The sequence below is a fragment of the Schistocerca gregaria genome, chromosome 11 (assembly GCF_023897955.1).
Source record: "Schistocerca gregaria isolate iqSchGreg1 chromosome 11, iqSchGreg1.2, whole genome shotgun sequence".
In the NCBI taxonomy this organism is placed as follows: domain Eukaryota; kingdom Metazoa; phylum Arthropoda; class Insecta; order Orthoptera; family Acrididae; genus Schistocerca; species Schistocerca gregaria.
Window position 1 is genome coordinate 74,272,023 of NC_064930.1, and position 26,902 is coordinate 74,298,924.

General features: G+C 46.6%; 1 protein-coding gene and 1 non-coding gene across 2 annotated transcripts in view; one reads left to right on the forward strand and one right to left on the reverse strand.

The window, feature by feature from the left end:
• The window catches only part of LOC126295334 (alpha-mannosidase 2), a 923,615-nt gene that overhangs the window by 853,820 nt on the left and 42,893 nt on the right, over positions 1-26,902 (reverse strand). The window lies entirely within an intron of this gene.
• On the forward strand, positions 23,583-23,655 carry Trnaa-cgc (transfer RNA alanine (anticodon CGC)). The gene has a single exon. It is a non-coding gene; the product is annotated as a tRNA-Ala (tRNA).

Below are 26,902 nucleotides of genomic sequence, written 5' to 3' on the forward strand. Positions count from 1 at the left end.
ATTAAACTACGGACGAATCACGGAGAAAATTATTTTTTTGGTAGCATACGTCAGCGTTGTGTGCGGGTGGTATTCTGTGGTTCCGCTTCATGATCAATCTGCTAAGAATAATTAAATCCATCGAAGACAAAAATTATAAGAGCTCTGATGTACGATCTGTAATTTTTGTGATACGAACACAGCTTACAGTCAATATTATTTTATTACGTCGGATGGAATTCTTGAGCAATTTGAACAAAACAATTATCAGGGAGAAGTTGTAGTATGAATAATGCATTATACATCTGTATAATATTGTCAGTGTCATTTACAAAATCAAATTAATGCAACTGAAAAAAAAAGGCAGAGTGAATTCAAACCACAGAATACCATAGAGCAGGGCTCTTTCTAGAGGGCCCACGGCCAGCTTTCACCAAACCGTGTAAAATAATGAGTAAAATTATTGAATAAAAATGTGAAAATCAAATTCATCCATATTGTTTTTTCGTGTGAAAAACATGTGTACTTTTACTTTAGGTCGTATCGCCAAGCAGCCTTTGCGGTTCCTAAAGTGAGAATGCATACACAGTTCAGTGCCGGAGAAAGCGGCTTCTCTGATCGACTGTTTAGCAAGGTGCGCTGAAACCTTTTACGCATGCGCGGAGCGAGCTTTGTCGACCAATCACAGCGCTCGCTGGCACCTATGCGCCCCGGGCATCATTACATGTTAAACTTGCCTTGTCAGTGCACTACCTGTGTTTCTTAAGTCGGTTGTTGACCGGTTTATTACTTCTAACATGGATCGGTGGCTGAAGTCGGGATCACTGAAGAAGGCTGCAGTTTCTCCATCGTCTTAACGAAAAACCAGACACACGACTGTTACGAAATACGTATGCTCCTTACACAATAGTAGCCAAATAGTGGAAGTGAGCAGGTCATAAGCGACAGCTCGTCAACAGCGAAACAGTTTGGACGTGACGTTGATTGCTCTTGGAGGAAGAAAGCTCCACTGTGTGAAATTTCAATTATTAAGTAATTTTAATCAGGCTATAGTGTGTTGAACAAAGGGAGTAAATCCACTAGTAAGTGTCTGGATACAATGGGAATTCAAATTGGATCGTTAATTTCAAGTTGTTTTCATTCATCTCTAAACCAAAAATTATCGATGCTTCGGGGGGGGGGGGGGGGGCGTGTTATTGGGAACATGGCACCCGCATTAAGAAGTTCCCATGGATTTCGCTCTGAAATTTGAAGTTACTGTGCTCTTGACTGGCTAGGGGTCCGCCATTGATTTTCGACTGAAGAAGGGGTCCGCCAGTATCGTATCATCCATAGGTTGGATTAGATTAATATTTGTTCCATAGATCATGAATACGACACTTCGTAATGATGTGGAACGTGTCAGGTTAATAAAAGATGTCTGTACAAGATATTACATTACACAAAATATTGCATAACACTAATGTTTAAGTTGGTTTTTTTTTCCCCCTCCCTTAATTTATATCTAAAAATTTAGCCAATGAGTAGAAGGAGTTGTCATCTAGAAATTCTTTTAATTTATTTTTAAATGTTGGTTGGCTATCTGTCAGTCTTTTGATATGCTGTTTGGTAGGTGACCAAAGACTTTTTTGACAGCGTAATTTACCCCCTTCTGTGCCAAAGTCAGATTTAACCGTGCATAGTGAAGATCATCCTTTCTCCTGGTGTTATAGCTATGCACACTGCTGTTACTTTTGAACTGGGTTCGATTATTAACAACAGATTTCATAAGTGAATATATATACTGTGAGGTTACTGTGAGGATCCCTAGATCCTTAAATAGATGTCTGCAGGATGACCGTGGGTGGGCTCCAGCAATTATTCTGATTACACGTTTTTGAGCAATGAATACTTTTTCTACTCAACGATGAATTACCCCACAATATGATGCCATACGAAAGCAGTGAATGAAAGTAGGCATAGAAAGCTAATTTACTGAGATTCTTATCACCAAAATTTGAAATAACCCTAATAGCATACGTAGCTCAACTCAGACGTTTCAGCAGACCATCAGTGTGTTGCTTCCAGTTTAACCTCTCATCAATGGACACACCTAAAAATTTTGAAAATTCTACCTTAGCTACAGACTTCTGTTCAAAGTCTATATTTATTACTGGAGTTGTGCCATTTAACGTACGGAACTGTATATACTGTGTTTTATCGAAATTTAAAGAGTGTCCGTTTGCTGAGAACCACTTAATAATTTTGTGAAAAACATCATTTACAATTACATCACTTAGCTCTTGGTTTTTGGACGTTGTTACTATACTTGTATCATCAGCAAAAAGAACTAACTGTGGAATGGTAAGTCATTAATGTACACTCCTGGAAATGGAAAAAAGAACACATTGACACCGGTGTGTCAGACCCACCATACTTGCTCCGGACACTGCGAGAGGGCTGTACAAGCAATGATCACACGCACGGCACAGCGGACACACCAGGAACCGCGGTGTTGGCCGTCGAATGGCGCTAGCTGCGCAGCATTTGTGCACCGCCGCCGTCAGTGTCAGCCAGTTTGCCGTGGCATACGGAGCTCCATCGTAGTCTTTAACACTGGTAGCATGCCGCGACAGCGTGGACGTGAACCGTATGTGCAGTTGACGGACTTTGAGCGAGGGCGTATAGTGGGCATGCGGGAGGCCGGGTGGACGTACCGCCGAATTGCTCAACACGTGGGGCGTGAGGTCTCCACAGTACATCGATGTTGTCGCCAGTGGTCGGCGGAAGGTGCACGTGCCCGTCGACCTGGGACCGGACCGCAGCGACGCACGGATGCACGCCGAGACCGTAGGATCCTACGCAGTGCCGTAGGGGACCGCACCGCCACTTCCCAGCAAATTAGGGACACTGTTGCTCCTGGGGTATCGGCGAGGACCATTCGCAACCGTCTCCATGTAGCTGGGCTACGGTCCCGCACACCGTTAGGCCGTCTTCCGCTCACGCCCCAACATCGTGCAGCCCGCCTCCAGTGGTGTCGCGACAGGCGTGAATGGAGGGACGAATGGAGACGTGTCGTCTTCAGCGATGAGAGTCGCTTCTGCCTTGGGGCCAATGATGGTCGTATGCGTGTTTGGCTCCGTGCAGGTGAGCGCCACAATCAGGACTGCATACGACCGAGGCACACAGGGCCAACACCCGGCATCGTGGTGTGGGGAGCGATCTCCTACACTGGCCGTACACCTCTGGTGATCGTCGAGGGGACACTGAATAGTGCACGGTACATCCAAACCGTCATCGAACCCATCGTTCTACCATTCCTAGACCGGCAAGGGAACTTGCTGTTCCAACAGGACAATGCACGTCCGCATGTATCCCGTGCCACCCAACGTGCTCTAGAAGGTGTAAGTCAACAACCCTGGCCAGCAAGATCTCCGGATCTGTCCCCCATTGAGCATGTTTGGGACTGGATGAAGCGTCGTCTCACGCGGTCTGCACGTCCAGCACGAACGCTGGTCCAACTGAGGCGCCAGGTGGAAATGGCATGGCAAGCCGTTCCACAGGACTACATCCAGCATCTCTACGATCGTCTCCATGGGAGAATAGCAGCCTGCATTGCTGCAAAAGGTGGATATACACTGTACTAGTGCCGACATTGTGCATGCTCTGTTGCCTGTGTCTATGTGCCTGTGGTTCTGTCAGTGTGATCATGTGATGTATCTGACCCCAGGAATGTGTCAATAAAGTTTCCCCTTCCTGGGACAATAAATTCACGGTGTTCTTATTTCAATTTCCAGGAGTGTATATCAAGAACAGTAAAGGACCTAAGACCGAACCCTGTGGGACCCCGTACCTGACAGCCCCGCAGTCTGAGGAATCAGCTGTTGTTTTAACATTACATGAACCACTTATTTCAACTTGTTGCACTTGTTGACGTCGATGATACAGAAAAACCGCCACAGTGGCTTGCATAGTACATGTGCAGATGTAGATGTCGATCTCCTATATCACTGTACAGAAGATTTCGTCTACACGCATCTTATCTTTTTCCCCGCAGTCACATTTTTCGGTCTTCGTTGACTGGGCTCGCAGAGAGGATGCTGCTCAGTCTCGGTGTGGCGTCAGCTGGTTGGAATGTCGGTGCAGGGTGTCGGCCGACCGCGCTCGGCTTGACGTACTCGATGGCGGTCACGGCCGACAGACGGAACGGAATGCAAGCGAGGAAGCAGTCCCGTAAGCTCTCGGCTCGCCACTGTGCCTCAGCCGTCGAGCGGTCGACCGCTACTTGGGGAGACTAGACCACCGTGTCTGAGACCGTGCGCCGGCACTAAGGCTGGAATGAAATACTCATATCAGGCCCGCCTGCTCCCTCTCCATATTCCACGAGAACCCGGCAAGTGCCACAATCCGATTTCTCAGAAACTTCGCTCAGCAGAAGACGAGTCAAAAATATCCCCAGATACTCGGCCGCTTCTGGGAAAATGTCGTTCCAAGTGTGTCTTGGTCTTCAGTCCTGAAACTGGTTTGATGCACCTCTCCGTGCTACTCTATCCTGTGCAAGCTTCTTCATCTCCCAGTGCCTACTGCAGCCTACATCCTTCTGAATCTGCTTAGTGTATTCATCTCTTGGTCTCCCTCTACGATTTTTACCCTCCACGCTGCCCTCCTATACTAAATTTGTAATCCCTTGATGTCTCAGAACATGTCCTACCAACCGATACCTTCTTCTAGTCAAGTTGTGCCACAAACTCCTCTTCTCCCCAAATCTATTCAATACCTCCTCATCAGTTATGTGATCTATCCATCTAATCTTCAGCATTCTTCTGTAGCAAATACTAACTTATAATAATAATATTAATAATAATTTTGTTTTTGAACATGAACGGAAGTACTATCTAGTTTACGAACTGTACTTTCAAATTAACAAAACAATTAGTATTGCAGCGCTTTCCGCGATTGATACTATCAGAGTTAAGCGAAGCAGAAACTGGTCAAAAGACGTGGTGGAAATAAAAGTATACGACAATCGCAATAGACTGTGGATTCAGCTCCATCAACAGCAAAGCTCTGAGAAGACGATCTCTGCAGAAATCTGTCCGCTAGAAGACACCCAAAATCCTTTAAATTTTATTTATATTTATGCATTTCGGAACAAAACTCAATTTTCAACAATTTGTGAAATTTTTTTCTGAAGTGTAACCACAACATATAGAAAACAAATGGCAAAATTTCGTACGTGGCTGCACGTTCAGAGACCGTGAATAGTTACAATTGAAAGAAAAACAGCCCTCGGTCACTATTTTTTACAAATTAACCTGGTCTCAACACTGCCAGGAGTGTCTTGTACCAAATTTAAAACAAAGAATGGTCTATATTCTATAACATGGTCACATTGTCATACGTTTTTAGTCATTATTCCGTGACCATGTTATAGAATATAGACCATTCTTAGTTTTAAATTTTGTAGAAGACACTCCTGGCAGTGTTGAGACCAGGTTAATTTGTTAAAAGTTGTGACCGAGGGCTGTTTCTCTTTCCATTGCAAACAAATGAATTTATAGTTGAGAGACTAGCTGAAGAAAGCAACAAAGGGGAGAGCATGTTTGGGCATAAGGTAAGCGGCGAGCGCATTCCTATATACCCCCCCCCCCCCCCCCCCCACCCCCCCTCAAAAAAAATAAAAAACTGACAACACTGTTTTACAATTAGTGTCATACATTTATTACACGCTGAAGCGCCAAAGAAACGTATTGGCACGGCGTATTCAAACGCAGAGATATCTGTAAACCCGCAGAAAACGGGCCTGCGCTCGGCAACGCCTACATAGCAGAAGTGTCTGGCGCAGTTGTTAGATCGGCTACTGCTGCTACAATGGCAGCTTATCAAGATTTAACCGAGTTTGAAAATAGTTTTACAGTCGGCGCACGAGCGATGGAGCTATGGGACACAGCAGCTCCGAGATAGCGATGAAGTGGGGATTATAGTTCAAATGGCTCTGAGCACTATGGGACTTAACTTCTAAGGCCATCAGTCCCTTAGAACTACTTAAACCTAACTAGCCCGCGACCGTAGCGGTCCAGACTGTAGCGTCTAGAACAGCTCGGCCACCGTGAAGAATTCAGGCATCGGCAAACCACGCATAACGGATCGCCTTACCAAAAATTGGCGGTTGCAACTGATTACGAAACACGATGCACAAAACATTTTCAAATATTTTTCTCACTCTTTTATTGATTTTTTTCACTCACTAAATATACGGATAGTGTAGTGCTGGCAGAAGGGCCAACACCGTGTTACGAGAGGAGGCCGAAATGCACGCGTTTTAGCTCTCGCAGGCTGGCGTGAGGAGGGAAGGACTATACTGACGTGAGGTCTGGAACATGACAAGGAATTAGAATTCAGAAAGCGGACGTAATCAGTTTGATATTTTACTTTATTCCATAAATGATGAACGTCGCTCTTGACGGTACATGAGTCACAATATTATCTGTTCAGATTATAGTAACTGAATATGGCGCCTTGCTAGGTCGTAGCAAATGACATAGCTGAAGGCTATGCTAAACTGTCGTCTCGGCAAATGAGAGCGTATGTAGACAGTGAACCATCGCTAGCAAAGTCGGCTGTACGACTGGGGCGAGTGCTAGGGAGTCTCTCTAGACTAGAGCTGCCGTGTGGCGGCGCTCGGTCTGCAATCACTGATAGTGGAGACACGCGGGTCCGACTGAAACGTCCACTTAGAAAAATTTTTACAAGACTGTGCTTAAACTGAAACAATAGTTTTAGCGCAACACAATCTGACTTCCAAAAACCCCTACGAAAGAATGGCCCTGACTAACATTAACCTATACGTTTCACAAATCACTTACCTCACAAAAATCTTCGTTACTCAAGCTACTGCAATACAGCGAGCGCCACTACTGCCAGCTAAATAAAAGATTCAAACTACTGAAGCCACTAACTGCTGATAGGTATAGTTAGCAAATGAAAGATTTTAATACAGAACAGACAATGTATTTACCTTAATAGTCATAATATATATCATAGTTCATGACATCCAGTCTTACAAATTACAAAACTCCGTCATCTCTCTCCCTACGTCCACCACTGCTGGCGGCTCACCTCCAACTGCGCAACGCTACGCGCTGTTAGCATCCAGCTGCCGCTGCCCGACACTACAATGGCAGACAACAATGCAAACCAGCCACAGACTGCACACGGCACAGCCAGTGATTTTCATACAGAGCGCTACGTGGCGGCGGCGTTACCAATAAAAAAACCTAAACAGCCTACTTACACGACGTATACTAACGGACCGGCCGATTTAAAGGCTACCACCTAGCAAGTGTGGTGTCTGGCGGCGACACCACAGCTAGTATAAGCATGTGAACGCCATTTCAATATATACTGGAAAACATTCTTCTAATAACCTTCTACCGAGATTGGTGGATAAATGAGAAGCAGAAATAAACAATTTTGGATTTCGAACACCGGTCTGAAAAGTGTGACGCAGCGACGCCAGCCACTCTGCTACCGCTTTAGTTGAAAAACTTTCTCGTTAAAAGGTACAGAAAGTAGGTCAAAAACTGCGACAGCCGTTTTCTTGGCAACGGTCGAGTATCTACGGATAAGCCGAGGCACATGTTCGCCGATGTCCTTAACAGAGCGAAGTTTCGGGCAAGTCGGCTACTGGCGCTTGCCCTGTTGTTCCCGTCACAAACGGGTTTGAGATAGCGAAACGACATTTCTGGCATAAGATAGCACTCAAAGGTAACTCTATTCTGCCATACGGCAAAAAGACCGAGTTTCCGTACCTAGCACGATGTATACACATTAAAAAAAAAGTTGCATCACCTCAGTTCTGAGAGTTCCATAACATGTACAGAAAACTGGAAAAGAGAGCAACATAAACATCACTTCCGCCCTTTCTGTTGCTCATGAAAACCACATTCTGCCTGTTGTACCACCATACAGCGAGACCTTCAAAGGTGGTGGTCCAGATTGCTGTACACAGCGGTACCTCCAATACCCAGCAGCACGTCCTCCTGCACTGATGCATGCCTGTATTTGTCGTGGCATACTATCCACAAGTTCATCAAGGCACTGTTGGTCCAGATTGTCCTACTCCTCAACGGCGATTCGGCGTAGACACCTCTGATGGTTGATGGGTCACGTCGTCCATATACAGCCATTTCAAATCTATCCCAGGCATGTTCCATAGGGTTCATGCCTGGAGAATATGCTGGCCACTCCAGTCGAGCGATGTCGTTCTCCTGATGGAAGTCATTCACAAGATGTAGAAGACGGGGGCGCGAATTGTCCTCCACGACGACGAATGCCTCGCCAATGTGCGGCCGATATGGTAGCACTATCGGTCGGAGGACGGCATTCACGTGTCGTACAGCCGTTACGGCGCCTTCCATGACCACCAGCGGCGTAAGTTGACCCCACATAATGCCACCCTAAAACAGCAGGGCACCTTGCTGCACTCGCTGGCCGGTGTGTCTAAGGCGTACAGCCTGACCAGGTTGCCACCAAACAGGTCTCCGACGATATTCTGATTGAAGGCATATGCGACACTCATCCGTGAAGAGAACATAGTGCCAATCCTGAGCGGTCCATTGGGCATGATGTTGGGCCCATCTGTTCCGCGCTGAACGGTGTTGTGGTTGCAAAGACGGACCTCGCCATGGACGCCGGGATGAAGCTGCGCATCATGCAGCCCATTGCGCACAGTTTGAGTCTTAACACGACGTCCTGGGGCTGGACGAAAAGCATCATTCGACATGGTGGCGTTGCTGTCAGAGTTATTCCCACGCTTAATCCGTAGGCAGCGGTCACCCACTACGGCCTGGGCGAGGCATGTCGTCGACAGCTCCTGTCTCTCTGTATCTCCTCCACGTCCGAACAACACCGCTTTGGTTCTCCGAGACGCCTGGACACTTCCCTTGTTGAGAGCCCTCCGTGGCACAAAGGGACAACGCGGACGGTATAGAACCGCGGTATTGACCGTCTAGGCACGGTTGAACCACAGACAAGACGAGCCGTGTACCTCCTTCCTGGGCGAGGCATGTCGTCGACAGCTCCTGTCTCTCTGTATCTCCTCCACGTTCGAACAACACCGCTTTGGTTCTCCGAGACGCCTGGACACTTCCCTTGTTGAGAGCCCTCCGTGGCACAAAGGGACAACGCGGACGGTATAGAACCGCGGTATTGACCGTCTAGGCACGGTTGAACCACAGACAAGACGAGCCGTGTACCTCCTTCCTGGGCGAGGCATGTCGTCGACAGCTCCTGTCTCTCTGTATCTCCTCCACGTTCGAACAACACCGCTTTGGTTCTCCGAGACGCCTGGACACTTCCCTTGTTGAGAGCCCTCCGTGGCACAAAGGGACAACGCGGACGGTATAGAACCGCGGTATTGACCGTCTAGGCACGGTTGAACCACAGACAAGACGAGCCGTGTACCTCCTTCCTGGGCGAGGCATGTCGTCGACAGCTCCTGTCTCTCTGTATCTCCTCCACGTTCGAACAACACCGCTTTGGTTCTCCGAGACGCCTGGACACTTCCCTTGTTGAGAGCCCTCCGTGGCACAAAGGGACAACGCGGACGGTATAGAACCGCGGTATTGACCGTCTAGGCACGGTTGAACCACAGACAAGACGAGCCGTGTACCTCCTTCCTGGGCGAGGCATGTCGTCGACAGCTCCTGTCTCTCTGTATCTCCTCCACGTTCGAACAACACCGCTTTGGTTCTCCGAGACGCCTGGACACTTCCCTTGTTGAGAGCCCTCCGTGGCACAAAGGGACAACGCGGACGGTATAGAACCGCGGTATTGACCGTCTAGGCACGGTTGAACCACAGACAAGACGAGCCGTGTACCTCCTTCCTGGGCGAGGCATGTCGTCGACAGCTCCTGTCTCTCTGTATCTCCTCCACGTCCGAACAACACCGCTTTGGTTCTCCGAGACGCCTGGACACTTCCCTTGTTGAGAGCCCTCCGTGGCACAAAGGGACAACGCGGACGGTATAGAACCGCGGTATTGACCGTCTAGGCACGGTTGAACCACAGACAAGACGAGCCGTGTACCTCCTTCCTGGGCGAGGCATGTCGTCGACAGCTCCTGTCTCTCTGTATCTCCTCCACGTTCGAACAACACCGCTTTGGTTCTCCGAGACGCCTGGACACTTCCCTTGTTGAGAGCCCTCCGTGGCACAAAGGGACAACGCGGACGGTATAGAACCGCGGTATTGACCGTCTAGGAGTGGTTGAACCACAGACAACACGAGCCGTGTACCTCCTTCCTGGGCGAGGCATGTCGTCGACAGCTCCTGTCTCTCTGTATCTCCTCCACGTTCGAACAACACCGCTTTGGTTCTCCGAGACGCCTGGACACTTCCCTTGTTGAGAGCCCTCCGTGGCACAAAGGGACAACGCGGACGGTATAGAACCGCGGTATTGACCGTCTAGGCACGGTTGAACCACAGACAAGACGAGCCGTGTACCTCCTTCCTGGGCGAGGCATGTCGTCGACAGCTCCTGTCTCTCTGTATCTCCTCCACGTTCGAACAACACCGCTTTGGTTCTCCGAGACGCCTGGACACTTCCCTTGTTGAGAGCCCTCCGTGGCACAAAGGGACAACGCGGACGGTATAGAACCGCGGTATTGACCGTCTAGGCACGGTTGAACCACAGACAAGACGAGCCGTGTACCTCCTTCCTGGGCGAGGCATGTCGTCGACAGCTCCTGTCTCTCTGTATCTCCTCCACGTTCGAACAACACCGCTTTGGTTCTCCGAGACGCCTGGACACTTCCCTTGTTGAGAGCCCTCCGTGGCACAAAGGGACAACGCGGACGGTATAGAACCGCGGTATTGACCGTCTAGGCACGGTTGAACCACAGACAAGACGAGCCGTGTACCTCCTTCCTGGGCGAGGCATGTCGTCGACAGCTCCTGTCTCTCTGTATCTCCTCCACGTCCGAACAACACCGCTTTGGTTCTCCGAGACGCCTGGACACTTCCCTTGTTGAGAGCCCTCCGTGGCACAAAGGGACAACGCGGACGGTATAGAACCGCGGTATTGACCGTCTAGGCACGGTTGAACCACAGACAAGACGAGCCGTGTACCTCCTTCCTGGGCGAGGCATGTCGTCGACAGCTCCTGTCTCTCTGTATCTCCTCCACGTTCGAACAACACCGCTTTGGTTCTCCGAGACGCCTGGACACTTCCCTTGTTGAGAGCCCTCCGTGGCACAAAGGGACAACGCGGACGGTATAGAACCGCGGTATTGACCGTCTAGGCACGGTTGAACCACAGACAACACGAGCCGTGTCCCTCCTTCCTGGTGGAATGACTGGAACTGACCGGCTGTCGGACCCCTCCGTCTAATAGGCGCTGCTCATGCATGGTTGTTTACATCTTTGTGCGCGTTTAGTGACATTTCTAAACAGAGAGACTGTGTCTGTGATACAGTGTCCACAGTCAACGCCTATCTTCGGGAGTTCTCGAAACCGGTGTGCTGCAAAACGTTTTTTGATGTGTGTATGTACGAGTGACAATACTTTTGCAAGGGAATGACGTAGTTTTTTAAGTCAATGGTAGCTGGTGCAGCGAGAATTAGTGCGCCTCTGGTACAAGGTAAGTGACGAAATTACATGTTTACTTTTACTCCGAGAATGTGCTTTTTCATAAGCTTATGGACCGACTTGTCGGTTCCTCGTTTGATAAACGACTGTTTCGCATTTTCAACTTCGTTAGGATGTTAGCGAGGTGACGGTGTGTAAAATCCGCTTTGTTCTGACGAAAGAAGCAAATTTTAACGAGGCAACTCGAGAAATGTAGGTGACATTCGAAATTCGCCAGTGATGAATGTGTGGTTTCCAGCTCCAGCAAGTTTCATTTGCTACATGTAAATACCTCTTTTTGTGAAAATTGACACATGAACATTACACAAACAATAACGTACAAAAATGGCTTACAAAGATCAACATCTTTTGCAACGAACTTTTTTTACTCGTAATTTTTTTCTGTCTTTCCCTCAATTGCTCAAAATTCGTGGAGCTATGTAGTGTCTATGTAACTAAATGAGAGGCAGTTTGCTTATTGCCATACGCGTTTCGCTGCTTTCATTTGGGAAGCATCATCAGTGGCCTTTTATACACACAATAAACGTGTCATGTGGTAGATATAATATGCTTCTATATTACAGTTTGTCGTGTTTTTCTCTTTTTTTTTAGGTTAGAAGCAACTTTTGTAACACAGGTTTCGTACTGTGAATCTATCGTTCGGTATTTGTTACGATTTCTAGCGCTGGTAACTAATGTACACTCCTGGAAATTGAAAAAAGAACACATTGACACCGGTGTGTCAGACCCACCATACCTGCTCCGGACACTGCGAGAGGGCTGTACAAGCAATGATCACACGCACGGCACAGCGGACACACCAGGAACCGCGGTGTTGGCCGTCGAATGGCGCTAGCTGCGCAGCATTTGTGCACCGCCGCCGTCAGTGTCAGCCAGTTTGCCGTGGCATACGGAGCTCCATCGCAGTCTTTAACACTGGTAGCATGCCGCGACAGCGTGGACGTGAACCGTATGTGCAGTTGACGGACTTTGAGCGAGGGCGTATAGTGGGCATGCGGGAGGCCGGGTGGACGTACCGCCGAATTGCTCAACACGTGGGGCGTGAGGTCTCCACAGTACATCGATGTTGTCGCCAGTGGTCGGCGGAAGGTGCACGTGCCCGTCGACCTGGGTCCGGACCGCAGCTACGCACGGATGCACGCCAAGACCGTAGGATCCTACGCAGTGCCGTAGGGGACCGCACCGCCACTTCCCAGAAAATTAGGGACACTGTTGCTCCTGGGGTATCGGCGAGGACCATTCGCAACCGTGTCCATGAAGCTGGGCTACGGTCCCGCACACCGTTAGGCCGTCTTCCGCTCACGCCCCAACATCGTGCAGCCCGCCTCCAGTGGTGTCGCGACAGGCGTGAAGGGAGGGACGAATGGAGACGTGTCGTCTTCAGCGATGAGAGTCGCTTCTGCCTTGGTGCCAATGACGGTCGTATGCGTGTTTGGCGCCGTGCAGGTGAGCGCCACAATCAGGACTGCATACATCCGAGGCACACAGGACCAACACCCGGCATCATGGTGTGGGGAGCGATCTCCTACACTGGCCGTACACCTCTGGTGATCGTCGAGGGGACACTGAATAGTGCACGGTACATCCAAACCGTCATCGAACCCATCGTTCTACCACTCCTAGACCGGCAAGGGAACTTGCTGTTCCAACAGGACAATGCACGTCCGCATGTATCCCGTGCCACCCAACGTGCTCTAGAAGGTGTAAGTCAACTACCCTGGCCAGCAAGATCTCTGGATCTGTCCCCCATTGAGCATGTTTGGGACTGGATGAAGCGTCGTCTCACGCGGTCTGCACGTCCAGCACGAACGCTGGTCCAACTGAGGCGCCAGGTGGAAATGGCATGGCAAGCCGTTCCACAGGACTACATCCAGCATCTCTACGATCGTCTCCATGGGAGAGTAGCAGCCTGCATTGCTGCGAAAGGTGGATATACACTGTACTAGTGCCGACATTGTGCATGCTTTGTTGCCTGTGTGTATGTGCCTGTGGTTCTGTCAGTGTGATCATGTGATGTATCTGACCCCAGGAATGTGTCAATAAAGTTTCCCCTTTCTGGGACAATGAATTCACGGTGTTCTTATTTCAATTTCCAGGAGTGTATATGGTTCTGGAGATGTATTTGTGAGTTTTCAGCCTCCACTGGACCATGATTTTTAACGCACAAGTATTGCTATTGCTTCAAGGTGGAAAAGCAACTATGTGCACAGATGGCCTTAATACTGATAAGAGACAAATTAATTAAGAATGTAGCAGCTCTTATCCTATGTATACGACATCTATTTCTCGCGTAAAAAAAAAAAGTTTGGTCACACTCTCATAAGTGTTCCGTACCAACTTAATTATGTACGCAGGCAGTTCACCTACAGTTACTTTACGAGTGACTTAAGTGGCTCTATCTTATGAATACATTTACCCTCTCCGTAGACTTAGTATTACACACAAATTCGAGCCAATAGGTCTACTCGTTCCTGAGAAGAAGAGGCCAAAGGCCAATAAATTATATTTAAAAAATAAATGGGGCCTTAAGGTGACCCGGACGCCACTGGCTGCAGCCTTTACTTGAACTTTGAAAATTAATGACTAAAAACTTTAATAGATATTGGAACGAAACTTTCACCAAATCATCAATATATTGTGTCCTGTACGTGAAAAGAAGTCTAGAAACTGTAGAATACACACTGGAGTGAATATTGGTTATCTTCCGTACTGAATTACATGTAATTTTTATTTTGGGAAGACTGCACTTACACACTATTCAAAATAAAAGGTCGCAACAAACTTTATTCTTTTTATTACTGTATTAACTTGTTGAAACAGTAAACCAGAAATATTTACCAACTTCTTGTTCTGTGTATTTAAAAAAATGTTTTTCTTGGAAGTAAGTTTTTTTCTGCTAACAGTTTAAGAACATATGACACGCACCAGCTTGTTGCTGCTGCTGTTGTTGTTGTTGTTGTTGTTGTTCTCTTCAGTCCTGAGACTGGTTTGATGCAGCTCTCCATGCTACTCCAGCCTGTGCAAGCTTCTTCATCTCCCAGTACCTACTGCAACCTACATCCTTCTGAATTACCTCCGGTAAGAGGCAATTCTGACGTTACGGCTAATAATGGAAGCAAGGCTAAAGAAAAATCAAGACACGTTCATAGGATTTGTCGACCTGGAAAAAGCGTTCGACAATATAAAATGGTGGAAGCTGTTCAAGATTCTGAAAAAAGTAGGGGTAAGCTATAGGGAGAGACGGGTCATATATAATATGTACAACAACCAAGAGGGAATAATAAGAGTGGACGATCAAGAACGAAGTGCTCGTATTAAGGGAGTAAGACAAGGCTGTAGCCTTTCGCCCCTACTCTTCAATCTGTACATCGAGGAAGCAATGATGGAAATAAAAGAAAGGTTCAGGAGTGGAATTAAAATTCAATGTGAAAAATTATCAATTATACGATTCGCTCATGACATTCCTATCCTGAGTGAAAGTGAAGAAGAATTAAATGATCTGCTGAACGGAATGAACAGTCTAATGAGTACACAGTATGGTTTGAGAGTAAATCGGAGATAGACGAAGGTAATGAGAAGTAGTAGAAATGAGAACAGCGAGAAGCTTAACATCACGATTGATGGTCACGAAGTCAATGAAGTTAAGGAATTCTGCTACCTAGGCAGTAAAATAACCAATGACGGACGGAGCAAGCAGGACATCAAAAGCAGACTCGCTACGGCAAAAAAGCCATTTCTGGCCAAGAGAAGTCTACTAATATCAAATACGGCCTTAATTTGAGGAAGAAATTTCTGAGGATGTACGTCTGGAGTAGAGCATTGTATGGTAGTGAAACATGGACTGTGGGAAAACCGGAACAGAAGAGAATCGAAGCGTTTGAGATGTAGTGTTATAGACGAATGTTGAAAATTAGGTGGACTGATAAGGTAAGGAATGAGGAGGTTCTACGCAGAATCGGAGAGGAAAGGAATATGTGGAAAACACTGATAAGGAGAAGGGACAGGATGATAGGACATCTGCTAAGACATGAGGGAATGACTTCCATGGTACTAGAGGGAGCTGTAGAGGGCAAAAACTGTAGAGGAAGACAGAGATTGGAATACGTCAAGCAAATAATTGAAGACGTAGGTTGCAAGTGCTACTCTGAGATGAAGAGGTTAGCACAGGGGAGGAATTCGCGGCGGGCCGCATCAAACCAGTCAGTAGACTGACGACAAAAAAAAAGCGCCATTATCATTAACCATACAGTAAAGCTGCATGCCCTCGGGAAAAATTACGGCTGTAGTTTCCAGTAGTTTTCTGCCGTTCGCAGTACCAGCACAGCAAGGCTGTTTTGGTTATTGTTACAAGGCCAGATCAGCCAATCATCCAGACTGTTGCCCTTGGAAGTACTGAAAAGGCTGCTGCCCCTCTTCAGGAACCATGCGTTTGTCTGGCCTCTCAACAGATACCCAAAGTATTTAATACATTGTTGAAGAAAGTGGGTCACTACGAAGGCAAGCTCTACATTACATTGTATTACTGATGCAAAATTTGGTTTTCGGCGCTTTAATATTGAATGACATAATGACACCTAAGTATGCAGAAACGCTGACTACGGGAAACAGAAACTAAATATTTTCGTGTTGTTTTCTTCTCAATAATAACATGCCAAAACATTCCAGCTCCATGATCTTGTTGATCCCGAGCGTCATTTTCAACTTCTTTAGTTTTCTTTGTTATTCTTGCCTCTTGTGTCCACTGTTTCATGTTGTCGCAATTTTGATGCGTAGGGTGCTAGTAATTTTTAATCTGCTTCTTACTCCATCATTAATACATATTATGGCGGCTATCACACCAATCCTGGAAAAAAAAAGTTTCCGGCAAGTGTAAGGTGAGGTACAGAAGCTCTCCTGCGAACCTTGCAGAAGTAGCACTCCTGAAAGAAAGGATATTGCGGAGACATGGCTTAACCACAGCCTGGGGGATGTTTCCAGAATGAGATTTTCACTCTGCAGCGGAGTGTGCGTTGATATGAAACTTCCTGGCAGATTAAAACTGTGTGCCGGACCGAGACTCGAACTCGGGACCTTTGCCATTCGCTCTACCAAATGAGCTACCCAAGCACTACTCACGCCCCGTCCTCCGCGAGAGGCAAAGGTCCCGAGTTCGAGACTCAGTCGGGCACACAGTTTTAATCTGCCAGGAAGTTTCATATCAGCGCACACTCCGCTGCAGAGTGAAAATCTCATCCTGGAAACATCCCCCAGGCTGTGGCTAAGCCATGTCTCCGCAATATCCTTTCTTTCAGGAATGCTAGTTCTACAAATTTCGCAGGAGAGCTTCTGTAAAGTTTGGAAGGTAGGAGACGAGGTACTGGCAGAAGTAAAGCTGTGAGGACGGGGCGTGAGTCGTGCCTGGGTAGCTCAGTTGGTAGAGCACTTGCCCGCGAGAGGCAAAGGTCCCGAGATCGAGCCTCGGTTCGGCACACAGTTTTAATGTGCCAGGAATAAAACCTTGTATATCGAAAACTGTGTTTCACTGTCCGCCTTTGCAGAATCTTAAAAATCAGGCCTCACACACAGGACTGCTAACACAGAAAGTGTAGGAGGTTCTGTTGAGAGATGCCACGGTTGCAATAAAATGGACAGCAGCCGATAACTCAGCTGGGCTCGCAAACGCTTTGTCGCCTCAACAGCGGGCCAGACAGACAGACAGTGGTAATCCCGCAGGGAGGCTCAAATATTCACCGCCCGGCAAATCCCAACGCAGGTGTTCGATATCCCAGGCGAAGGTCGCGCAGTCACCCAAACGCTGAGGGAGTGCATACAACTGGAACCGCCCACGCACTGCGTATGGCCTCCAATCGGTGCGTCTACATACGGTGCGTGATCTGCAGAACCAGTGCAAAGTGGGAGTTAACATCTGTGGTCATCAGTCCCCTAGTCTTAGAACCACTTAAACCTAACTAACCCAAGGACATCACACACACGTCCATGCCCGAGGCAGGACTCGAACCTGCGACCGGAGCAGACGCACCGTTCCGGACTGAGCGCCTAGAACCGCTAGAAGTTCTCGTCTTACGTTAAATCAGTAAGTGGCTCGAAACAGCATATCCAGACACTCCGGGATGATGATGGCATTGAAACAGAGGATGACACGAGTAAAGCTGAAATACTAAACTCCTCCTTCCAAAGCTGTTTCACAGAGGAAGACCGCACTGCAGTTCCTTCTCTAAATCCTCGCACGAACGTATAAATGGCTGTCATAGAAATAATTGTCGAAGGAATAGAAAAGCAACTGGAATCACTCAACACAGGAAAGCCCACTGGACCTGACGGGATACCAATTCTATTCTACACAGAGTACGCGAAAGACCTTGCCAGCCGTGTACCGCAAGTCTCTAGAGGAACGGAAGGTTCCAAATGGTTGGAAAAGAGCACAGGTTGTCCCAGTCTTCAAGAAGGGTCGTCGAGCAGATGCGCAAAACTATAGACCCATATCTCTGACGTCGATCTGTTGGAGAATTTTAGAACATGTTTTTTGCTCGAGTATCATGTCGTTTGTGTAAACCCAGAATCTACTCTGTAGGAATCAACATGGATTCCGGAAACAGCGATCGTGTGAGACCCAACTCGCTTTATTTGTGCATGAGACCCAGAAAATATTAGATACAGGCTCCCAGGTAGATGCTATTTTTCTTGACTTCCGGAAGGCGTTCCGAACAGTTCCGCACTGTCGCATGATAAACAAAGTAAGAGCCTACGGAATATCAGACCAGCTGTGTGGCTGGGTTGAAGAGTTTTTAGCAAACAGAACACAGCATGTTGGTCTCAATGGAGAGACCTCTACAGAGAAAGTAACCTCTGGTGTGCCACAGGGGAGTATTATGGGACCATTGCTTTTCACAATATATATATAAATGACCTAGTAGATAGTGTCGGAAGTTCCATTCGGCTTTTCGTGGATGATGCTGTAGTATAGAGAGAAGTTGTAGCATTAGAAAATTGTAGCGAAACGCAGGAAGATCTGCAGCGGATAGGCACTTGGTGCAGGGAGTGGCAACTGACCCTTAACATAGACAAAAGTAATGTATTGCGAATACATAAAAAGAGGGATCCTTTATTTATGATTATATGGTAGCGGAACAAACACTGGTAGCAGTTATTTCTGTAAAATATCTGGGAGTATGCGTGCGGAACGATTTGAAGTGGAATGATCATATAAAATTAATTGTTGGTAAGGCGGGTGCCAGGTTGAGATTCATTGGGAGAGTCCTTAGAAAATGTAGTCCATCAACAAAGGAGGTGGCTTACAAAACACTCGTTCGACCTGTACTTGAGTATTGCTCATCAGTGTGGGATCCGTACCAGGTCAGGTTGACGGAGGAGATAGAGAAGATCCAAAGAAGAGCGGCGCGTTTCGTCACAGGGTTATTTGGTAAGCGTGATAGCGTTACGGAGATGTTTAGCAAACTCGAGTGGCGGACTCTGCAAGAGAGGCGCTCTGCATCGTGGTGTAGCTCGCTGTCCAGGTTTCGAGAGGGTGCGTTTCTGGATTAGGTATCGAATATATTGCTTCACCCTACTTATACCTCCCGTGGAGATCACGAATGTAAAATTAGAGACATTTGAGGGCGCACGGAGGCTTTCCGGCAGTCGTTCTTCCCGCGAACCGTACGCCACTGGAACAGGAAAGGGAGGTAATGACAGTGGCACGTAAAGTGCCCTCCGCCACACACCGTTGGGTGGCTTGCACAGTATAGATGTAGATGTAGACCACCACGACCGGCGTGACACGGCAGATTTCCCACTGTACGACACACTATAGCTTATTCCACTTCCACACTGAGATACCAACGTGACGAATATCACAGCTGCCTCTTAACGTCACGTCGGACATTATTTTGACCCGCGCATCTACATCTACGACGGTCAATCCAAAAGAAATGCACACTATTTTTGTAAAAATACATTTTTCATTCTGCATTTGTGAAAGTCTTACAGTGTGTAGATACATCCTTCTCGCTTGTTTTCAAACTTAGTTCTACCTGTTCCCGTGAGTGGCGCTGTCACGGCACGTCTTCAAGATGGCTGCTACACTTGACGTTCGTCAGAAGCAACGTGCTGTCATAGAATTCCTGTGCTGTGAAAACGAGACAGTGGGAGACATCCACGAGAGGTTGAAAAAGGTGTGCGGAGAGGCTGCTGTCGATCGCAGTACAGTTGGTCGGTGGGCGAGAAGGTTACGTGACGAAAGCGGGCACGGCAGTATTGAGGATTGTCCTCGCAGCGGCAGGCCTCGTACTGCACACACTCCAGACAATGTGCAGGGAGTTGACGAATTGGTGACTGCTGACAGACACACCACAGTGAACAAATTGTCGCGCTACGTTGGGATAGGGGAACGAAGTGTTTGCAGAGTACTGAAAGTGTTGGCGTTAAAGGTTTGTGCCAGGTGGGTTCCCAGGATGTTGGCAGTGGCTCACAAAGAAACAAGAACAACGGTATGCAGCAAACTTTTGGATCAGTACGAGAATGGTAGAGATGAATTTTTTTGGAAGAATTGTGACAGGTGATGAAACATGGCTCCGTCATTTTTCACCAGAGACGAAGAGGCAATAAATGGAGTGTCATCATGCAAATTCACCCAAGAAAAAAAAAATTCAAAACCACACCTTCTGCTGGAAAAGTTATGGCTACGGTGTTTTTCGATTCCGAAGGACTCTTGCTTGTGGACATCGTGCCAAGTGGAACCACCATAAATTCTGATGCATATGCGACGACACTGAAGAAACTTCCAGCTCGGCTGAGTCGTGTTCGACCACATCGGCAAAAGCAGGATGTTTTGCTGTTGCACGACAATGCACGGCCACATGTCAGTCAAAAAACCGTGGAAGCGATCACAAAACTCGGATGGACAACACTGAAACACCCGCCTTACAGCCCTGACGTGGCTCCATGTGACTAGCATCTCTCTGGGAAACTGAAAGACTCTCTTCGTGGAAGAAGGTTTCAAGATGATGACTCCCTTGTGCACGCTGCCAAACAATGACTCCAACAGGTTGGTCCAGAATTTTACCGTGCCAAGATGGCGCACGGCAGTTGAGAGGGATGGAAATTATGTGGAGAAATGAAAATATTGTTCCCAAAGGATGTATCTACACGTTGCAAAACTTTCAAACATTTGGAATAAGAGACGGATCTAAAAAAATTGTGTGCATTTCTTTTGGAGTGACCCTCGTACATCTACATCTACACGGTTACTCTGCAATTCACACTTAAGTGCCTGGCAAAGGGCTCATCGAACCATTTCCACTTCTCTACCATTCCGCTCTCGCATGGCGCGTTGGAAGAAGGAACACCTAAATCTTTCCGTTCGAGCTCTGATTTTATTATGATGATCAGTTCTTCTTACGTAGGTGGGTGTCAACAAAATATTTTCCCATTCGGAAGAGAAAGTTGGTGACTGAAATTTCGTAAATAGATCAAATGATTCAAATGGCTCTGACCACTATGGGGCTTAACATCTGTGGTCATCAGTCCGCTAGAACTTAAAACTGCTTGAACCTAACTAACCTAAGGACATCAAACACATCCATGCCCGAGGCAGGATTCGAACCTGCGACCGTAGCGGTCGCGCGTTTCCAGACTGAAGCGCCTAGAACCGCTCGGCCACTCCGGCCGGCGGAAATAGATCCCGCCGCAAAGAAAACAGCCTTTGTTTCATTGACTGCCACCCCAGCTTGTCTATCGTATCAGTGACCCTCTCAGCCATATTGCGCGATAACACAAAACGAGCTGCCCTTCTTTGCACTTTTTCGATGTCCTCCGTGAATCCTACCTGGTAAGGATTCCACATCGCGCAGTAATATTCCAGCAGAGGCCATGTAGGCTGTTTCTGTAGTGGCTCTTTTTTCTCATCTTCTACATCTACATCTACATCTACATGACTACTCTGCAATTCACATTTAAGTGCTTGGCAGAGGGTTCATCGAACCACAATCATACTATCTCTCTACTATTCCACTCCCGAACAGCGAGCGGGAAAAACGAACACCTAAACCTTTCTGTTCGAGCTCTGATTTCTCTTATTTTATTTTGATGATCATTCCTACCTATGTAGGTTGGGCTCAACAAAATATTTTCGCATTCGGAAGAGAAAGTTGGTGACTGAAATTTCGTAAAAAGGTCTCGCCGCGACGAAAAACGTCTATGCTGTAATGTCTTCCATCCCGACTCGTGTATCATATCTGCCACACTCTCTCCCCTATAACGCGATAATACAAAACGAGCTGCCCTTCTTTGCACCCTCTCGATGTCCTCCGTCAATCCCACCTGGTAAGGATCCCACACCGCGCAGCAATATTCTAACAGAGGACGAACGAGTGTAGTGTAAGCTGTCTCTTTAGTGGACTTGTTGCATCTTCTAAGTGTCCTGCCAATGAAACGCAACCTTTGGCTCGCCTTCCCGACAATATTATCTATGTGGTCCTTCCAACTGAAGTTGTTTGTAATTTTAACACCCAGGTACTTAGTTGAATTGACAGCCTTGAGAATTGTACTATTTATCGAGTAATCGAATTCCAACGGATTTCTTTTGGAACTCATGTGGATCATCTCACACTTTTCGTTATTTAGCGTCAACTGCCACCTGACACACCATACAGCAATCTTTTCTAAATCGCTTTGCAGCTGATACTGGTCTTCGGATGACCTTACTAGACGGTAAATTACAGCATCATCTGCGAACAACCTAAGAGAACTGCTCAGATTGTCACCCAGGTCATTTATATAGATCAGGAACAGTAGAGGTCCCAGGACGCTTCCCTGGGGAACACCTGATATCACTTCAGTTTTACTCGATGATTTGCCGTCTATTACTACGAACTGCGACCTTCCTGACAGGAAATCACGAATCCAGTCGCACAACTGAGACGATACCCCATAGCTCCGCAGCTTGATTAGAAGTCGCTTGTGAGGAACGGTGTCAAAAGCTTTCCGGAAATCTAGAAATACGGAATCAACTTGAGATCCCCTGTCGATAGCGGCCATTACTTCGTGCGAATAAAGAGCTAAGTGTTCTGCGAGCAAAGCGCAGTCTTTTGTTTCACCTTCCCCACAATATTATCTATGTGGTCTTTGCCATTTAAGTTGCTCGTAATTGTAATTCCTAGGTATTTAGGTGTTTGACAGCCCTTAGTTTTGGGCGATTTATCGTATACCCAAAATTTATCGGATTTCTTTTGGTGCCCTTGTGGATGACCTCGCACTTTTCTTCGTTAAGTGCCAATTGCCACTTTTCGCACCATACAGAAATTCTCTCTAGATCATTTTGTAACTGGAATTCATCGTATGATTATTTTAGTAGACGGTGAATTACAGCGTCATTTGCACACAATCTGCTCAGATTATCACCTAAATCATATATATAAATCAGGAACAGCAGAGGACCTATGACACTACCTTGCCGAACGCCAGACATCACTTCTGTTATACTCGATGATTTACCATCGATCACTACGAACTGTGACCTCTGTGAGAGGAAACCACAAATCCAGACACCTGAGACGATACTCCATATGCACGCAATTTGATTAATAGTCGCTTGTCAGGAATGGTATCAAAAGCCTTCTCGAAATCTAGCAGTATACAGCACTCATTACTTCATTGGAATAAAGAGCTAGCTGTGTTGCACAAGAACGACATTTTCTGAATCTGTGTCGGTTATGTAAAAATAAGTCATTTTCTTCAAGGTGATTCGTAATGTTTGAGTACATTATATGCTCCAAAATCGTACAGCAAATTGAGGTCGGTGGTATGGGTCTGTAATTCAATGGGTTACTCCTATTTCCTTTCTTGAATATTGTTGTGACCTGTGCTGCTTTCCAGTCTTCAGGAACAGACCTTTCGTCAAGTGAACTGTCGTATGTGATTGCTAAGAAAGGCACTATTGTGTGTGCATACCTTGAAAGGAACCTGACTGGTATACCACCGAGCGAGGTGGCGCAGTGGTTAGCACATTGGACTCGCATTCGGGAGGACGACGGTTCAATCCCGTCTCCCGCCATCCTGATTTAGGTTTTCCGTGATTTCCCTAAATCGCTTCAGGCAAATGCCGGGATGGTTCCTTTGAAAGGGCACGGCCGATTTCCTTCCCAATACTTCCCTAACCCGAGCTTTCGCTCCGTCTCTAATGACCTCGTTGTCGACGGGACGTTAAACACTAACCACCACCACTGACTGGTATACCATCTCGGCCGGAAGACTTGCCTTTCTTACGTCATCTGAGTTGTTTCGCAACACCTATCTACTTTTATGGCTCTCATGCTAACAGCTGTTCTGGTTTCGAATTGTTTACTTCACCTTCTTTCGTGAACGAATTACGGAAAACTGTATTTAGTAACTCCGCTTTAGTGGTACCATCATCGGTAACATTTCCACCGCTATCGCGTTGTGACGGTATTGATCTTATTTGCCACTGGTGTACTTCACATGCGACCGGAATCTCTTTGGGTTTTCTACCATGTTTTGAGACAATGTTTCATTGTGGAAACCATTAAACATTGTCTCAAAATTTGGTAGAGAGCGCAAAGAGATCGTGGTCGCATGTTAAGTACACCAGTGGCAAAAAGGAGTCAATACCGTCACTGCGCGATGCAGTAACTCGACGCGACGTAGATTCGACAAGTGGTTTCCAAGTCTCCTCCAAGGACGTGCTGCCCTCTATAGCGATCCATATTAGCAGAAGTGTTGCCGCTGCAGAACATTGTGCGCGAAGTGAACTCCCGATTATGTCCCACAAATGTTCGATGGGATTCATATCGAGCGATCCAGGCGGGCACATCATTCGCTCGAACTGTCCAGAATGTTCTCCAAACCAGTCGCGAACGCTTTGTCCCGGTGGCATGGCGCATTTGTCACCCGCAAAAATGCCATCGCCGTTCGGGGACAGCCGGCCGCTGTGGCCGAGCGGTTCTTGAAGCGTCAGCGTCAGTCCGGAAACGCGCTGCTGCTACGGTCGCAGGTTCGAATCCTGCCTCGGGCATGGATGTGTGTTAGTTAGGTTTAAGTGCAGTAAAACTTCGTTAACACGAATCCGAAGAGGACAGAAAAATCAGGAGCTCGTGTTAAAAAAAAAAAAATCGTGTTAAGTGAAAAACATAGATTTTAATAAGTATACAGCAGTACACTAATGTGTAATACACTACACTATCAATCACGTTATTCTAGACTTTGTTGTTGTTGTTGTTGTTGTTGTTTTCAGAGCTGAGACTGGTTTGATGCAGCTCTCCATGCTACTCTGTCCTGTGCAAGCTGCTTCATCTCCCAGAACCTACTGCAACCTACATCCTTCTGAATCTGCTTAGTGTATTCATCTCTTGGTCTCCCTCTACGAGTTTTCCTTCCACGCTGTCCTCCAATGATAAATTTGTGATACCCTGATGACTCAGAACATGTCCTAGCAACCGATCCCTTCTTCTAGTCAAGTTGTGCCACAAACTTCTCTTCTCGCCATTTCTATTCCATACCTCATTAGTTATGTGATGTACCCATCTAATCTTCAGCATTCTTCTGAAGCACCACATTTGAAAAGCTTCTATTCTCTTCTTGTCCAAACTATTTATCGTCCATGTTTCACTTCCATACATGGCTACACTCCATACAAATACTTTCAGAAAAGACTTCCTGACACTTAAATGTATACTCGATGTTAACAAATTTCTCTTCTTCAGAAACTCTTTCCTTGCCATTGCCAGTCTACATTTCATATCCTCTCTACTTCCACCATCATTAGTTATTTTGTTCCCCAAATAGCAAAACACCTTTACTACTTTAAGTGTCTCATTTCCTAATCTAATACCCTCCATATCACCCGACTTAATTCCACTACATTCCATTATCCTCGTTTTGCTTTTGTTGATGTTCATCTTATACCCTACTTTCCATTCCGTTCAACTGCTCTTCCAAGTCCTTTGCTGCCTCTTATAGAATTACAATGTCATCGGCAAACCTCAAAGTTTTTATTTCTTCTCCATGGATTTTAATACCTATTCCGAATTTTTCTTTTGTTTCCTTCACTGCTTGCTCAATATACAGACTGAATAACATTGGGGATGTCTCACTCCCTTCCCAACCACTGCTTCCCTTTCATGCCACTCGACTCTTATAACTGCCATCTGATTTTTGTACAAATTGTAAATAGCCTTTCGCTCCCTGTATTTTACCCCTGCTACCTTCAGAATTTGAAAGAGTATTCCAGTCAGCATTGTCAAAAGCTTTCTATATATCTACAAATGCTAGAAACGTAGGTTTCCCTTTCCTTAATCTTTCTTCTAAGATAAGTCGTAGGGTCAGTATTGCCTCACGTGTTCCAACATTTCTACGGAAACCAAACTGATCTTCCCCGATGTCGGCTTCTACCAGTTTTTCCATTCGTCTGTAGAGAATACGCGTTAATATTTTGCATCCGTGACTTATTAGACTGATTGTTCGGTAATTTTCGCATCTGTCAGCACCTGGGATGGGAATTATTATATTCTTCTTGAAGTCTGAGGCTATTTCGCCTGTCTCGTACATCTTGCTCATCAGATGGTAGAGTTTTGTCAGGACTGGCACTCCCAAGGCCGTCAGTAGTTCTAATGGAATATTATCTACTCCCGGCGCCTTTTTCGACTCAGGTCTTTCAGTGCTCTGTCAAACTCTTCACGCAGTATCGTATCTCCCATTTCATCTTCATCTACATCCTCTTCCATTTCCATAATATTGTCCTCAAGTACATTGCCGTTGTATAGGCCCTCTATACACTCACTCCACCTTTCTGCTTTCCCTTCTTTGCTTAGAACTGGGTTTCCATCTGAGCTCTTGATATTCATACAAGTGGTTCTCTGTTCTCCCAAGGTCTCTTTAATTTTCCTGTAGGCAGTATCTATCTTACCCGCAGTGAGATAAGCCTCTACATCCTTACATTTGCCCTCTAGCCATCGCTGCTTAGCCATTTTGCACTTCCTGTCGATCTCATTTTTGAGACGTTTGTATTCCTTTTTGCCTGCTTCATTTACTGCATTTTTATATTTTCTCCCTTCATCAATTAAATTCAGTATTTCTTCTGTTACCCAAGGATTTCTACTAGCCCTCGTCTTTTTACCTACTTGATCCTCTGCTGCCTTCACTACTTCATCCCTCAAAGCTACCCATTCTTCTTCTACTGTATTTCTTTCCCCAATTCCTGTCAATTGTTCCTTTACGCTCTCCCTGAAACTCTGTACAACCTCTGGTTCTTTCAGTTTATCCAGGTCCCATCTCCATAAATTCCC